This window comes from Panthera onca, chromosome F2, assembly GCF_046562875.1.
Source record: "Panthera onca isolate mPanOnc1 chromosome F2, mPanOnc1 haplotype 2, whole genome shotgun sequence".
Classification (NCBI taxonomy): domain Eukaryota; kingdom Metazoa; phylum Chordata; class Mammalia; order Carnivora; family Felidae; genus Panthera; species Panthera onca.
In genome coordinates this window covers 1,447,977-1,465,724 of record NC_138356.1, presented here as the reverse complement: position 1 = coordinate 1,465,724, position 17,748 = coordinate 1,447,977, and positions in this window count along the sequence as shown.

Here is a 17,748-nt window from a genome sequence, read left to right as displayed (position 1 = left end):
CCCCTGCACTTGCTCCAGACCCTGCCCAGAGCCTCACTGCTTCTCCTAAACCCGCAACCGTGTGAATAGTCCCCTCCTTGTGCTCACTTCAAACTACGCAATTTGAGAGTGATTTCTGCCAGGAAAGCTGATATTCTGACTGATTCAAAAGAACTCTGTATATCCTATTATCACATGCCCTCAGTCCCCAGCACAACTCCTAACACATAGGAGGTGACTGATGGCAGTTTGTCAAACACATGCACAAATAGTGAGGGGAGACTCACCGATATGTAAGTCTGCAGTGTTAACGATCAGACAGTAAGTTGTTTGGAGTGAATCGAACGTGTGCCTTATGTGGAATCGGTGCCCGATAACTGCTTACTAAATAAAGCTGAGTCCTGGAAAGACTGGGTATAGTCTCTTTCGTAGGAAGCAGCTGGGAAACCGGAACAGGGTAGAAGAACAGGGATGAGTACAGGAGAGGGTGAGGCAGGAGAGGAGAACTCCCGCTCATTAAACAATCACAGTCATTCCATCGTGTGACTATGCGTTATGAAACACTCCTCCAGTCCCTTCTGTGTGGGTGTTTCTGACCTGTCTCTACCACATCACAGCATTTTCAAACTGAGAATCTAACAGAGCAATCGGGAGGGACGTATCCTCGTTCATCTGTTCGTTCTCTTCTCAGCAGAATTTTACGAGCACATTCGTTGAGTCAGTCATCTGTGTGCGGGGTGTGAAGGTGATTCCCGAGAAGTCATATCTTCTCTGAAGAAGCTCACGTTCTGAAGTGTGACATCAGGAAGAGAAAGGGACATAAACAAACAAGGTAGCACAATAATGAGAGCACAGAGCGCCGGGACCCGGACAAAGGTGCACACAGGTCTCTAGACACCAAAGGAAACCCGCACACAGCCGGTGACATCCGAGCATCCTTGGCAACTCGGGGAGAGTGAATAAATCGTCTGGTGGCACTCCTGGGAATTCAGCTCATCAGATGTCGAGACGGAGACAATGATCGTTAAGTAGGTCTGACTTCTCAGCCACTTCTCTGTTTGTTTATTAATTGGATTATTAAGATTCCACTGCCTGTGTCGATAGCTTGGACCAGCACACACTTCTACTTTGGTATCAGTCAGGAATTATATCAGGAGGAGGTCTCCAGCTAGAAAATACTCGGCACAGGAAAGCAGATGTGATCCTGGTTCTCAAGCAATCCCGAGGGAGTGGGCACAGTTCCCGTCCACAGGGGCAACGCAGAAGCTGGGTCAGGTTAGAGACACAGTGTGGTGAGCACACACAGCATGCCTAGCGTCACAGACACAGGAGTGAAGGCGCACGCCCTGGGTCCCTGATCTTCAGTGTCCCGGGATCCAACCATCCTCCTCCTTGAACCAAGTTGCCTGAGGCTCTGAGTGCCACTCCTTCCTCGGACTTGAGGTGTATCTTTTCCTTAAGTCATCCCCGATGACAGCACTGGTTTACTGAATGCCACACGGTGATGAACGAGTGAACTCTCCACTCTGCCCCGAGGCCTGGGGAAGTTAGCGTCACATCATAGCACAAGGGCCACCACAAAGGGACCTTCTCAATTCAATTAGCTTTAAAACGACACACAGGTGAACCCGGGTGCTGATCAATTTCCGCCCTACCCCCTCTTCCCCGACCCTAGACACATTGGCATCTATACAATTACAAGGATATACTCCCTTTTTAACGTGGGAAGGAATTAGTGATGAAAGTGTAGAGAAATAGTAGCACAAATAGCATGCCTTGGACACAAAGGCTGTTAAAAAAGAAAAATCTGCAAATGAAAGTGAGGCTTAGTAAAGCACAGCCCTGAAGTCTTGGCTCGCAAAGCAAAGGGGGAAAAAAAAGAAAGCAAGGAAGAAAAAGACTGGTGGGTGGGGGAGTTTCCTGCAGCCATGAGTAACATCTGGCAGAAAGCATCCTATACAGCCCTTTTTTGGTTTCCATCCACATGACATCACAATCTATGAATTTTGCTGTGATTGGATTTGAATGAACTTGTAGATTCAAAACAAAACCCACTTGAAACGAGCTTCACAAAGCAGCTCTATCTTCCAGCAGCGGTTCCGTTTCCCAACTGCCCTTTTCTGTTCTGCTCTGTTCTGATTGTGAAGGAGACTGAAAAGCCTGTCTAGGACAAACCCGGTCAGGTCCAAACCACACACACACACACAGACACATGCACACACGCACACCCTGAGACACAGGGGTCGTGGCCGGAAGGGTCCCAGGGATGCTGGGGGGGCATTTCCAATTCTGCCGCTGAGAAATCTGCTCCTCTCTTTTCTCTTTTTCTTTCTTCTTATTGTTACTGTCTTAGTTCTGCCCGGTAGGGGTAAGGCGGAAGACTCAGACCAGCCATGCAGACATGCTCTGGGCTTCAAAGAAACCAGGGCAGAAGAAATGAAAACCACGCAGTAGTCCTGGTGTGACAGTTAATGTATTACACCTATTTCAAACATTTTTCCTCCTTTGGTGGAATTTATTTTCTGAAGAGATGAGGGTGATATGTGTAAAACTAACAAATTTTTTTAGGCAGTGAGAAGCAAAGCCCAACATGCCTATGGATGTACAAGATCGTTGCAAAACAATTAAGTTGACCATTAAAACAGAAAGACCAGGTATGTCACGGTGTGAATACCTACATAGCTGACATAGCCATCATATTTATTTACAAGGCATTTTCATCTGCAAATAATTCTTTGTCTCTCCCTACCCCATGCAGACCCAGACGAATATGCTAAAATCTCTTCTGTCTCCGATCAACCTGGAAAAGCCAAGAACTCCGAACTTTTACCATGGTGGTGCCCAACTGTGATTTTTGGCCCCAAAGGATATTTAGCAATGTCTGGAGACACGTTTATTGCCATGACTGAGGTCCTACTGGTATCTAGTAGGTGGAGACCAGGGATGCTGCTAAACTTCCTAGGGTGCACGGGACAGCTTCCTCCCCCTCAACAAAGAGCCTTGTCCAAAATGTCAACAGCGCCACAGCGAGAACCTGATTCAACACATATGCCAACCTCTTCCCCCTCCCAAGAATGCATCCCCACAAAACTCCCCATAGTGTTCTCTGACTTCATAGTTACCAAGGCAAAAGCCAGCACAGAATCCACAACTGCTTGGCCAAAAAAACCAGCAATCAGGTCTCCTAACCAAATAGAAGTCAGTGTGCACTACACAAAGCCCAAACCCCTTGCAAGGATAAATTGAAATAAAAATCCATGTTACCCTCAGACCACGGTCAGCTTCTGCCAAGTAATGAGAATTACGGACGTATGATTTCAAAAAATATATGTTATCTTGGTGCACTTTATGAAGGAAAAACAAAAGAAGGCATTTGTCCATTATGTGGTAGCACTATTCATTTGTGGTCCATATTTGATTTCTTTGAGTAAGATGCAAAGACTTCAGAATTGATGTCAGAATAATGACAGCTGTTGAAAATGGCAACCATCAGGGTTTTCCTCAAAGAATCCAAGCCTTTCCCTGGCCTTAAGCTCGCAAAAGCCTGAGTCAAAAGAAAAGGACCTACTCAAAAGAAGGCCAAGTTTCAAACCTCACTTTCCTCCCGTGTTGCAGGTTTTGTTGTGAGCTTTGGACCAGTACTGCATTTACGAGGGAAATTGGCAGACCAGCTGCCCAATTGTGTGACTTTGAGGCGGTCACTTCACTTCTCAAACCTCCCTTTTCCCACTTGTAAGATAGGCTTTACTACTAAGGTAACAGTTGACAGTGACCAAGCATTTCCTATGTGGTGAGCATCGCCTGGGTGGCTGTCCTATGCCAGAACTAACTTACCTCTCCCTGTAGCCCCATGATGCCCAGACATGTTACTTGATGAGGCAATGGAGCCCAGAATGATTAAGTAACTGGTTCAGGTCACAGAGTTGAGGGAGCGAAGATTCCGATCAAGGCCTCTACCCGTAAGTAGGTTCCTGAGAGGCGGAAATGAGACGATGGTCACATTATCCCTCAGAGTAGTTGTCAGTGAATGGCAGTGACACTAGAATTAAATCAGTGAGATTACTTCCCGTTTCCCCTCTCTATAAGTGTCGAGTGAGCTAGGAGGTAAGCTGGGACCTATATTTCACATCATAGGAGAAAATGGTGGCACTCCCTCCTTAGCTCTGCTGTTGTTCAGAATGTTGCGCTCCTTGAAAATGCGCATTAGGCCTGGGGTTTGTGAAACCCCGATAGAGCCGAGCCTGACGAGGAGAGGCCGTTAGACTTCAGTCTGTTCTGGTGAGAGACGTTCAGTGTCGTTCTAACCGGAAGAATGAGGGTTCTTCTTCAACCTAGCTCTGACGAGGAGACCTAAATGCCTCCATTACTCAGATGCAGGGCAGGTTTGCATCCTTGTCAAGCAACAGTCACGGAGTTGCGCCTTATTTGATTCTACGCCTTACCACCTACGCTGTTTTGAGCGACAGGAACCAAGAAATACAAGATCCAAATTCGTCTTCCCACTGAGCTGACCTTGGAAGTGAGACTTGTCATCTGTAAGACCCGGGCACCTCACAGGCTGTTGCAACAACTGAGTCAGAGGTCAGGATGTCTTTGAGGGAAAAATTCAAAGAACAAAATGTGAACGGCTCCCCGGGATGGCACCCAGCGCTCCCAGTGCCCTCCCACCCAACATCTCGTGTGATTGCGCCGTCACCCTTACGAAACAGCCGCGGAACAGATGGTGTCCCCGGTTCAGCGATACGGAAACTAAGCCCCCTCCCAAGAGTTAGAACACTGCCTGTGATGACACACTTAGGAGACAACCCGGTGAAGTGAATTATGGGCACCAAGTCAGTGTTGGCATCCCAGTCCGAGGCGCATGACTCACCTCTGGCATCTCCTCTAATAGACTTGTGTTTTCAACTTTGCTCTGTAGCCATTGCCTAGAGTGTCATAATACACGTTTTTCATGCTCTCCCCACCTGCAGACGAATCCTACAAAGTCTGCCACTCCAGTATTAGGTAATGCAGTCGAGGTGGACGTCCAAAACATCCTGTTCTTTATGTGGCAGTTCTCTTTGTTTTCTCACACAAAAGCAGTTAAAAACAAGAGCAGCTGTGTCAGGCGCACATAGCCTTGTTTACAGCACCACAATTTGCCCGTCTTTTTTGGTAGCCGATGTGATTGTCTATAGACAAGAGCGAATCTTGAGGACCTACGTAATTTAGGAAAGTCAAGGTTGCTTTCCTTGTCAAGGAAAGTCAAGATTTAAGGTTGCAAAACCTTAAATCTGAAAACAAAAGAAATAGTCACGTGGGAAGTCAAAGGCAACACCACATTTTCCCTTCAAGACACAACGAACACGGTCAACAAAATAAACAGCAACAGCAACTGACAACGGGAGAAATGAAACTTACTTTTTCAAGGGCCCCCACCTATAGAGTAACAACACGTGGCTAAAGGACTTCTGCAGACCTTATCCGTATGTTCCCGGGAACCAGCTATTTTCCTCTTGGTTTCCTACAGGATTTCCAACCGATTCTGGAGGATGCCGGGTCGCAAGTAGAAGTTCTCTGACTGTCTTACGTGCACACAGAACCCTAGGCTGACTTCTCTGCCCGCTCTGGCAGAAGGCTGTCACGTCAACGTCTACCTCCGGCACCGTTCACGTTCACACCTAAGCTTACACCTATCAGAGCGTAGACTGGAAAACAGGATAACCCGGCTCAAAAGTCTGTGGAGCCCACTATCGAGATTGAAAGAGTGGAGTCCTAGTCTTATGTGTAAGAAGTTTTTTCTTGCTGCTGCAGCAAGTGCTGAGCACTTCTTCATTTCTGGGTTCGAAGACAGTTTCCAGACGATTCGTGTTGCCGACATTTAGGCTTCTAGATAATTGTCGTATTACCGCATTTCACATCTGTGTATCTAATGTTCATCGTATACCACTTTTTAAAAATCACCAAATATTTATTGAATGCTTATTTCAGACAGGTAGCATTGCAGGCATAGAATAAGGCAGAAAATATCTCTTACATTACGGGACAGAGCTTGCCCTCTAGAAGAAGGGACAGATGGACAAGAAACGAGTCAACACATGCTATAGGCTGTATGAGGGGAAGAGAAGAACTAAAAAGGACGCAAATAGGAAGATAGGCTAGAGTCCTCGGCTTGGCAGGGATGAGGTATCCAGCATTGGAGCGGAGAACAAATGTGGAAGCCACACAGTGACGGGAAGAGGCCACGCAGCTCCCTGTCCTATCCCCAAGCTTTCCGTTCAGATGGCTTTGTTAGCACCAACTGTGTGCCTAACACTGCCAGCCCCTTCATCCCAAGCAGGCCAGCCTCTCCTCCCTCTGCTCCACTCCCGGGGCTGGGTGTGAGCGAGACTGTCCAACAGGTGGGACTCTGTCTTGGGAGCGGACCAGCACCCTGAGGAAGGAGGCTCCACGAGCGTCAGCGGTCTGGTCACTGCGACCTCTTGCCACCTCCGAGATAAAATCCTCCCGCACTGTGACAGCACCTAAAGCTTCTTTATTACTTGAAAAGAACATTAGTCTGGCCACATCCGAACAAATTGCAGGTGCCACGGTTAACGGAGAAGCATCGTTCCAGGCTGAGGGCACCAAGATGTTACTCACGACAATGCAACAGGGACCAAGGGCTGTGTCTGCATTTAAGTCTCAAGGTTAACATCCAAGAGTGAAGCCTCCCCTTAGCATTTCTAGGCCTCAAGAAGGAAAGCTGAAAGGATACAAGCAGTACCATGTGCCCTCCTCTCCCTGGCCCTTGACCCTCAGGTCCTCCCTTAGCTTCCCGAGGAACATGCCAGCTGCACTACGAGCATTAACCCCCCCTTGTCCGAAGCCCACCAAACAGGAACCTTCCCAGCAATGCCTTCGAGAGGGTCCCGAGGAACACGTGTGGCCTCACAAAGGTTGACAAGGAGGTCAGAGCTGGAAGTGCCATCAGCTGGCCACGTCGGTCCTGACTCACCAGCCCTGATGGATGTCCCTCAGGCTCTAAGACCGTCACTAAGCACTCAGCAGACCAACCCCCAAGGACTGGGAAGGAACAAACATCTACGAGATACTTGATGCATATGAAAGGCTGTCTCGTATCTATTTCATTGTCAGAGTAATTTGGTGGGGGTCAGTACTGTCATCCCCATTTATAGACAAGAGCCCCGGGAGGTCGGCTCACTGTGACAGGTAACGGGTTTGACGTGTAGTCTGTCCCTTGCCAAGGTCCAAAGCCCAGGCTCTTACCAAAATGCCATAATGTTTCCTGCCAGCCTCCCAGTAGCTAGGACTTGAACTGCAGATTAGGGCCAATGTTCACAGCGGCTGGGGTAACCCCGGGCTTTCCAGGCACACCCTTTTATGGCCAGCCCTACCTGCCCACCGTCCGGCCCACTCTGCAGGACAGGCTGGCCTGGAGCCTGCTCAGACCCGCCCTGCCTGAGACAGAAGCTCAGAGCTCAGCCCCACTCAGCCCTCCCCAATCTCTGTGGTGAGAAGGAGGGGGTTGACATCATGCATTTCCAATGTACATTTCTAATGGCAGCAGCTTCTTTTACCCGTGAGAAAGTGGAGGCTGAATAGGTGAGACGGTTGGCGACACGAGCAGCAGAGGCGCCCCGGGGGCCAAGTCCCCGCACCCGAGCATCGTCCGCAGTGCACCTGATGCACCTGACCTGTGGTGCTCCTCCCAAAGCTGCACCTGCGATGTCATAACCTCCCGGGCTTTCCTAATGGCACACTGTGCTTCCAGAAATGTTGAAAGGACAGCCTCCTGAGAACACTGAGCACTCTAACCATGAAATGTGGACGCAGGTGCATACATACAGCTTGTCATTCACCGACGGCGGCCTGAGCGTATGGAAGGTGGAAAGCCAGCCATAGGCCCATGTCACAGAACTCATGGAGAGCTGTTTTGCTGAAGGTAACTAGGTACAAAGAATGCCATGCGATCAAAGTCGGGCTTCTTGTCACCAACACTTTTTGGACACAGATTCTGTCCACTTATCTTTGTTTTGTATTGTTAGGTAACAAAAGCACAGAAATCAAGAACTTAGAAACAATTCTAGGGGCGCCCGGGTGGCTCAGTGGGTTGAGCGTCCGACTTCCACTCGGATCATGATCTCACCGTTCGTGAGTTTGAGCCCCACGTCGGGCTCTGTGTTGACAGCTCGGAGCCTGGAGCCTGCTTCGGCTTCTGTGTCTCCTCTATCTGCCCCTCCGCCTGCTTGTGCTCTCTCTGTCTCTGTCTCTCTCTCTCAAAAATAAATAAACATTAGAAAAGAAGAAGAAGAAAATGAAAGGATTGCATTTATAGGCAAACTTTATTTTGTCCATATCGGCTGGACGAGGAACCACACAAAGATGGGGGAATTTGGGCTTTCCTTCCTTTGCTGAAATTCCATGTGACTTCAGTAAATCTTTTAGTTTGTCTCTAATTTGCCATATTTACAATAAAATTGCAATCATACTGCTGGCTACCTGCACGTCCGGAAACCTGAGATGAACAGTGGAAATACCTGTGAGCAGCATATAGCGACTTTCCCAAGGTACGGTATCATCATTTTTGGGTTCGGTTGAAACTGGTACTTCCGAGCAATTTGAAATTGCAGTAAACCAAGAACGGCTAAGCAGATCCCCGGAAGTTATGTGCTAGTCATCACCCCGCAGGGGAGTGTTCAAACGTGCAACAGAGGACACACTTGCTTACCACGAGCTTGGTGGAGAATCCAATCCTTCCATCGCTGATTGAGAACCTGTACGTGGAACCGGAGGCCTCGAGTTAAATTAAAGCGTGCTTCATTTTCATGGACCACGAAGGGAAAATATTTGACACGGAAGAAATTGCTTCGCGAGCTACTAACAGGCTCTTCCTCAACTGGGAGGCATCAGACACGGGGGCCCTGCCGCTCGGGAACGGGAGCTTCCCATGTTCCTCCAATCTTCGCGTGGCAGGCTGACGTCTTGCCAAAACAAATACCGGATAAAGCGGGCTCAGCACTCTCATTAAGTCTGGTGTTTTCTTTTCATAGGACTTGAGAACAGAGCTCCGCCGCTGGGATGTTCCCTTTCCTTTTCCTTTCATCTCTATCTCTCGTATACTCCCCGTCTTTCATTTATATTACGATGCTGCTGTTCTCCCATGAAGCTGAGGCTCTCCGTCTTCCAGGAGGGCCGTGGAATTGCAGAGAGCGATGTTTGTGGTGTCCAGGCAGAACACACAGTTCACAGTTGCTGACATTCCCCAAGCCCATCTCGAATAAGGGCCCGGCCAACGGAGACGGTTGGGAGAGCACGTCTCCGGGGACGGGTGGAAAGGCGCGTGTTCAAGCAGCCTACGTACCGAGTAAAACTTTTCCTCCGTGTATGCATAAAACTTCTTTTTCAAAATTAATTGGATTGTTGAACAGGTGGAGAGGAGACGAAGGGGAATCAAATCTGACTTTATACTTTTTAATTAAGAAAAACAACTTCTGCTCTACTCCCTTACCAGAACTTTAAACCCTTACTCAGCTGGCGCTTTTCCCCCTCGCACAACGCTGCAAAGGTCTAATTGCTCTCTTGTCAAGATGACTTAAAATGTGTTGGCCTACAGACGAACTCCGGGGGACAAAACGGGAACAGAAAAGAAGGAAATGTGTGCATGTTGATTTTTCGGAAAAGCAAAAAGTTATCTGTGCTGTTGCTTTTCTCCTGCCTGGGGTCTTGTGCTCTCTAGGTGGCAAACGATGGGAAGGGTTTTCATCGGGCACAGGGATGGCCGGGGCCTTCCTAGCCTGCACGGATGAACGCCGTCGGCCGGATCCCTTGCTGGGAGGGAGGAGCTCCATCGCGCAAACCCCTTCCAGGCGGCATCGATCCGCTCTACATCACATGCCTCACCGACACAGGCCGTGGAGGCCCGCACAGCTGTCACGTTTCACCTGGGACCCGCTGTCTGCAGCCGGGCCACCGTCAGAAGCCACAGGGTATCTTGTAAACCGTGGGCCCGACCGCTCGCGGCCTGATGCAGAACAGGAGCACAATCCCAGGGAAGGCCTGAGGAATTTCTCCTGCTGCTCCCCAGGAGGCTGCCTGGCCACGTGACCTTCTGGAAAGCGAACAAAAGCACGCTCCCTTCTGAAGACAGCGGAAATGTCTTTCTTCGAGAGCTATTCTTGAGGTGCTGCCTGGCCTCAGCCGGCCTGCGGCTGCAGACGCTTCCCCGAGCAGGCGCTTGGCCGGGCTACGGATGTCACACAGGGTGCCCCTGCCCCTCCCAAGCTCTCCTGGAGGCAGAAAGTCTGTGGGTAGAAGAGGGACCGCTGAGAACCCAGGACGCCAGTGAGAGCCGCTACCCACTTGGAAATATTGTGAACCTCTTTAGAGGTTTACGTGTTCTGTGACAAACCTCTCCCTCTACGAAATAGATGCCGCAAGAAAGCTGCTCTCGTCCACACACAGCCTCTCTTGAGGAATACACGCCGAGAACAAAGAAGTAAGGCTCTGTGTTTAGTTTTTCAGTGAAGGCACATGCTCTGAGCCAGCAAGCACTTTAGGGCTGTCGTGAAGGGATTTGTGGACACTTCTGGGTGAACTCGGGCCGGATCCGCTGACCCTGTACCCAGGGGATGGCTCCCACCGGGGAGAAGGGGGACTTTAAAGGTGACACGGTCACTTTGTTTGTCAAGGAAATGGTGACACATCTAAGCGTCGCATGTCCTTAGTTACTCGGTGAATTCACAGAGCCCAAGAAGAGGATGAAGGTGTGGGCTGTTTTGAATTTGGAACGCCTCTCTCTTTTCCTTTGCCTCTCCTCTTTCTTTTTTTAACCTTAAGATGATTCCACATCTGCATAATACAAAGCAAAAAAAAGGACACGATCTGATTGACGTAGATTCTTCTGGTGAAGCAAACCAGATTGAGGAACAACCCAGAAAGGCATGAGGGGACAGCTGCTTTGCTTTTTAAGTAATTTAAGACAGATATGATAAATAAATTCTGGAGATAGGATGTGTAAAACTCAAAAGAAAAAAATCTTTATCTCCTCTGTAAAAAAAAAAAAAAAAAAAGAACCCTGACCGGCACGATGGCAATGTCGGGGCCTGGAAAGGGCCGAAGGCTCGCAAGGAGGCCCCGAGGAGCAGAGCGCTCCTTGGAGCGGTGGTCCCCAGAGTGACAACCCAGCGGGGAGCTGATGCCCTTCATCCTGTGGGACCTGGGGCCTGAGACCAGAAGGAGAAGCCAGGCTGGCCAAGCTAAGAGAGCACACCCCCGGCAGTCAGGGCCGCGGGTGCAAAGGCCTTGAGGCGGGAAAGGAACAGAAAGGGGCCAGCTTAGGCAGATGTGTGTGAGAGTGGGGAAGCCCAGCGGGACGGGATGCAGGAGGGAGGTGGGATCCAGGCAAGGGGGCGGACGACGCTCCAGGAGAGGAGCTTTGCAGGAAGAGCTGCCCCTTCTTTCCAGGCTCTTCCTCCCTGGAGTGTCTGTCATCTCCTAATCGCTTAGGGACCATAGGAAAATGCCATGATGGCAAGGTCCCTCTGGACACCAGGACCACTCCAGAGTCACGACTCCTTCCTTGAACTGAACCCTCCATATCTCCCAGAAATGCCCCCTCCACCCCTGCGCCCCAGTCCCCCCCGCTCAGGGGCAGCCCCCCACTGCATGCTCCCCTGGATCCCCTGGTGCTCCAGGTGCCAGCAGGTACCCGTTCCCCTCTCCTTCGCCACGGTGTCCTCCCTCACTCCCTCCTGTGCAAAGGGGGGTGTGCCTGGATCTCCCTTCCAAGCTAATCCTTCTCCTCCTTCCTACCCGGGAACCTCAGCCTTTAATACACACACGAGCGAAAGAGAGCGAACATTTGGGGAACCTTCCACGTGTCTGGAGCGTGTTCTCTATAAATCCTCCTACAGACAGAGAAGCAAGCCCAGAGACGGTGTACGGCTCCCGTCGTATACTTGGCCCGTCTGCTTTAGAGCTCACTTGTGTGGGGGACACCATGGGCTCAGCTCTGCCAGCCCTGAGCTCTGCCTCTCCTCAGGGGGAGCATGCTCTCTCATCTTCCCGGCGGTTCTTCTGGAAACTATTGGAAAATGTTTGCAACCAACTTACTGTCTCACTAGGGCTTCCAGAAATTTCCACTTTGAGACTCTTTTCATCTTCTTCCTACTTGATTTCTTTGCAGCATCTAACACTGATGACCATCCCCCCCTTTCAAGGAGACCCTGTCATCTTCATCGTGCAATGGCACTCATCCTGTCTCCTTCTGTCCCTTCTTCCCTGGCTCTCACCAGCCTTGTATGTCCTACATCGCCTCCCTCCTCTCCACTGTCTCCTCTCTCCTCTCTCGTCCTCTACTCATAGCCACACTGAGGGCTTCCATCACTTCCCTGGTTCTGAGCACCATCATTCTTCAGCATGACGGTGATTCCCAGACCAGTTCTAACTCCCACCCTTTTGAGTTCCAGAATTGTAAACATCCTACTGTCTATTGGATATTCCGTAAGCACTGCAACCTACCATGTTTAAACTCAAATCATTACTTTCTCAGAAAAGAAAATCTTCTCCTTCTCTTGTGTTTGCAACTCACTGGCTGGCTGAATGACCCATTCACCTACCACAATTGTGCTTACGTTTTAAGACGTAGCGTGAGTGCTACTTTCTCATGAAGTTTTCGCCAAAGTTGAGCCCCCCTCTCCTTTGTGCCCCTTAGCCCTCTGGCTATGCATGAATTACATGACACTGATTCGTTTGTGCATCTGCCTCCACACTTGAGAACAAAAGTCCGGCTCATTTATCCCTGCCCACCAGGACAATACAGTGTCTTGGCCAACTGGATGGTCAGGAGTAAAAATTGGGAGTAAGGAATCACTGTATGAATGCATCTCAAGTTTGAAGGGCCACAAATAGTTTAATTAATGAAACTTTGGATAATTTTATTTTCCCAACAGTAATTCTTACTTGTAGCAAGTGTCAGTCTCTAAAGCCAGCACAGGAGACTGCCATAGATGTTTAGTTACCTGCGCTCCTGAGTTTAAGGACTAAAAAATGATGTTTTGAATTCCCTTGTGGTTTGTAGACTTTTGTTCCTCATTTTTATGTTAGTAAAATTGTCTCACTAGATCAGTGTTGCCATGACGCTTCTTTCCCCCAGAGCCTCCCCATCTCTGTGCTAAACCCAGTCCTCATGCACTGCCTACACTTTGGTTGTACTGAAAGACTCCCATGATAAAACCCTTGAAATAGTGTCTTGCATGATCTGATATCCTCATGGTTCAGGAATCCCTGAGGGCCTGAAGAAGCAGGCACAGAACGACTCTGAGGGACATTCTTTCAGTCAAGACCACACAGGATTGCAGGAGAAAAATATCATTTCACAAGAGAATCTCATAATCAAAGACTCCATAATGCATAAGAAATTATCTGTCATAAATAAGGCAGTAGATACAGCAAACATCAGAAACTTGAAATCATAGAGCAATGTTCTCAAGTAAGTTATAAAATGCCTATTTTTAAATTACTGAAAGGATGAAAGAGGAAAGAGAGTTCAATAATTAGAATTAAATAATTAGATAGAATTAAATAATAAGATATTTTAAAAGAAGAATAGGTAGCTTTGAAAAAAAGTAGAACTTTTACTAAAAAATACGTAGGCATTAAAATTAAAAATTCATGATTGGTTTAAATGCCACATTAGACATGGGTGAAGAAAGAATTGATGAACCGGGATGTGTATCTCATACCCAAAGAAAGGGGTAACTAAGTAACACAATTCTTTCAAATGGAATAGAACCAGAAGTTTCCAAGGTAAGTTCCTGAGGATGTTCTTTAAAATCTTCCCCTTCCTCCTCCCCATTCTTTCTTTGTGGACACAGGCACTACGCTAAAGGTGGACCAGATGTCTTACGAACACACAGAGGATGATGAAGCAGGAAGCAGAAAGGGTCTTAGCTCGCCTGCCTCTAGACATCTAGTCATGTGCGAAAAATTACACCCCTCTCAGCCTCCATTAAGTCACGTTTTCATTCAGATGCATCAGATATAATCTTTCTAGTTGACAAAATGAGATAAGAATCCAGAAGGACACCGTAGGTAGAGTGGAGGTAATGCAATATTTTAAAGAGAAAGTCCCTGAAGAATTTTCAAATCTAAAGGAAAACACTGAAAATGAAGAATGTCACCAGATCCCAACCAGAAAGGTTAAAAATAAATCCATACCTAGACACATTCTGAACACTAAGGAGAGAAAGAAAAATGTTAAAATTAACCAAAAAGAAAAGACATTTAGATTGAGGGCACATTCCTCAAGAGGAAGACACCAGGAGACAATAGAATAATATCTTCAGAGTGTTGAGAGAAAATGATTGATCTGAATTCTATACTTAGCTAAACTATTATTATTCAAGAGTGAGAACAAAATAACAACTTTTTCCAAGTAAAAAGAGCTGATCAGTCACAGACCTTCATTAAAATAGCAGCTACAGATGCGTATTGAAAAGGTGGGGGATGAAGCCTGAGGAAAGATGAAGGACGCATCAGTGATCCAAGGCACTGATAAACAGTGCTCGCAAAAATATGTGAAAACCTATGTAGAGGGGCACCTGGGTGGCTCAGTCGGTTGAGTATCTGACTTCAGCTCGTGGTTCATGAGTTCGGGCCTCACATGGGGCTCTGTGCTGACAGCTCAGAGCCTGGAGCCTGCTTCGGATTCTGGTCTCCCTCTCTCTCTGCCCCTCCCCTGCTCACGTTCCCCCCCCCCCCACTCTGTCTGTCTGTCTGTCTCTCTCTCTCTCTCATAAATAAACATTAAAAAAATTTTTTTAAACAAAAAAAACAAACAAAAAAACCTAAGTAGAACTTGACAAGCTTATGATTAAAGAATGTGTTGAGGTAAGAAACACAGAAAGTTGCTTCTCTGTTATTGCTTTCCTAGCATTACTGGATTCTGTTACTCTACAAACAAATGTCCTTGTTTGTCTCCAGCGACTTCTCTGCTAAGAAACAGATTGTCAAGTCGAAAGACCTACCACAGAGAGTAGTACTCTAGGTACTAATGGGGCTTTTCTCATATTTTCTGGTGCTACCTATACATCATTGACAACTAACATGATTTCGGTTTACAGATTTTAGTCAGGGAGAAAACAAATGTTAATTGTATACTGTGTGGGATACTAAGTAGTTGGATCAAATACATCCCTGAAAAAATAAACCCTGTGCTATAGCTAACCAACAAATATTGCCACCCCTTTGAATATTATTACTTCCACCGTCTCATCTCTCATTCTACCAAAACCCCCACATACACTTGCCCAATTAAATAAAAACAACACAAAAGCAAAGGGCCGACCCACTGAGACTGTTCCCCATGGGGTAAAGAACTTTATTATGGCCAAGTGTTTCCATGGCATCAGCTACTGGTGACATAGGACACTACGTAATAATTCGTTGGATATTTTTGCTTTGTATTGAATTTTGCTTTCCTCTATTTTTTAAATATATAAAGTAAATAATTCAGCCAAAATCATATAATATTCACAATCCCTACCTTGTTTTTCAAAAATTGATTATTTTCTTTTCCTCCTTCCCTCCCCTACCCCTTTTTTTTTCCATTGAATTTTAAAATAAGGGATCACTCTTCTTACAGTTAATTTCCTTTGGCCTGCCCATTTCCAAAAGAAGTTACAGAAAATTACACTAAGATTCTTATGGGTTTTCCTGACACTTGTCAAATGCCTCTTGACCTAAAATCCAGGCCAACACCGGCCACTTTGAGACAGAATTTGATCTCACTGTCATCTCAGGTTCCACTGGCCTTCGTCCCCAGATTAGAGACTTTGAATCCTTTGATTCATTAAAGACTTTGCATCCTTTGAAATATGCTGGGGGTTGACAAAATATTCTCAGGAGAAAAAAAAATCATTCCTTCCCTCTCTTACTCACAAACACAACATGGAAACAAGACCTAAACCCCAACGCGTAGCCCCTCATGGTTGCATTCCATTCCCAGGCCTGGTTGATGAGGTGGTCTGGGAAGCATTCTGGCTGGGAGAGATCACATTGCTAAATGGGGACGTGAAAAGGAATGTGGTTTCCTGAAAGTTTCCAGCAAGTACATGGGAATGAAGCTCTTGAAAGAGCTGTAGAGCTGGAAGCACTTCCCTTCAGAGAAACACTTCCAATTCCCCCGCGGAGCCAAGTGTAATAACAGTCCTGACATTATTATTACAAAGGGGAAAAAATCATTCATGCAGACTTGCTGCTGTAATTTGGGTATTTATAAGCCACACCCACTTTGCAACCTTCAAGCCATGTGGTTTAAAACGGAGCCCACACAAAAGAGGGGGTTGTTAGTCAAAGCCGTACGGCGATTTCTGCCCAGTCTCTCTGAGGGTGTCGGGGATAGCTGTTTTTCAAGTGATTTGAGACACTTTTTAAAAATTGGCCTCTTTCTCCCTATATGCAATATATATCCTCAAAGTTTTAACAAAGTTTTCCCTTTTTTGACCACAAGATAGAGTTCCAGACATGGGCAACGGACTCATGTAATAAGAGCTCATGGTTCAAGGGAACTTAATACAATAATCGTGTGTTCAGGAACATTTTCTGCAATTGCAGCTCATTTTTTTTCCTTTAGTGAATCTGCTTTATTTAGAATGAACCGATGGCTCCCAGAAGCCACTGTGGCCTCCCACCACACACATGTGTCATCAGTTACATTTGGACCAACTCCCCCAGTGGTGGTGGGCACAACACTACTCCAAGAGACGTAGCATTACACGTTGATCTTGTGGCTCCTGTGCAGTGACGAGATGGTTTCTTTCTTAATTGTGGTAAAACATACATGTCATGAAATGTATCATTTTTACCATTTTTATGTGTACCGTCCAGCGGCATTAAGCACACTCACATTATTGTGCCACCATTACCACCGTTCATCTCCAAAAACCTTTTCATCAACCCAAACTGAAACTCCGTCCCCAGTCTCCCTTTCCTCCGTCCTGGCAACCACTATTCTCTCTGTCTTTATGAGTTTGCCTCTTCTAGATATTTCATACGAGGGAAATCGTACAGCTTTTGTACTTTCGTGTCTGGCTTATGTCACTCAAAATTGCGTCTTTAAGGTTTATCCATGCTGTGGTACATTTCAGAATTTCATTCCCTTCAAAGGCTCAATAATAGTCCACTCTACGTGTATGCCATATTTGGTTCAGCCATTCTGCAAAGTCATTGCGATTTCTACAGAGATTACATGATATGTTTGGGGTGGAATTGACATATTTTGCTCAATTTATTAACAATAAATTGTTACCTTAATAATATTGTTCCTGACCCACGAGCCCGGGATGTCTCTCCATTTATGTCCGGCTTCTTTGATTTCTTTCAGCAACATTTTGTGGTTTTCTGCGTACAAGTCTTTCACCTCGAGTTTATCCTAAGTAACCGTATTCTTTGTGATGTTATTATACATGGAGTTGTTTCCTTAATTTCCTTTTCAGATTGCTTACTGTTAGTACATAGAGACATAGCTGATTCTTTGTGTATTGGGGATGCTTTTTAACGAGTGTTAAGAGGCTATTAATTAGCAGGAAATATCCCTTAAAAAAAAACAGAGCTATAAAACCGTGTCATAGTCACCTCCTTTTTTCTCCCAGTTTTATTGGCAAAATTGGCACGGAGCACTATATACATTTATGTAAGTTCAAGGTGTACAGCATAATAATTTGACTTACGTGTATCGCAGAATGATTACTGTGATAAATTTGGTTAATAACCATCATCATATATATA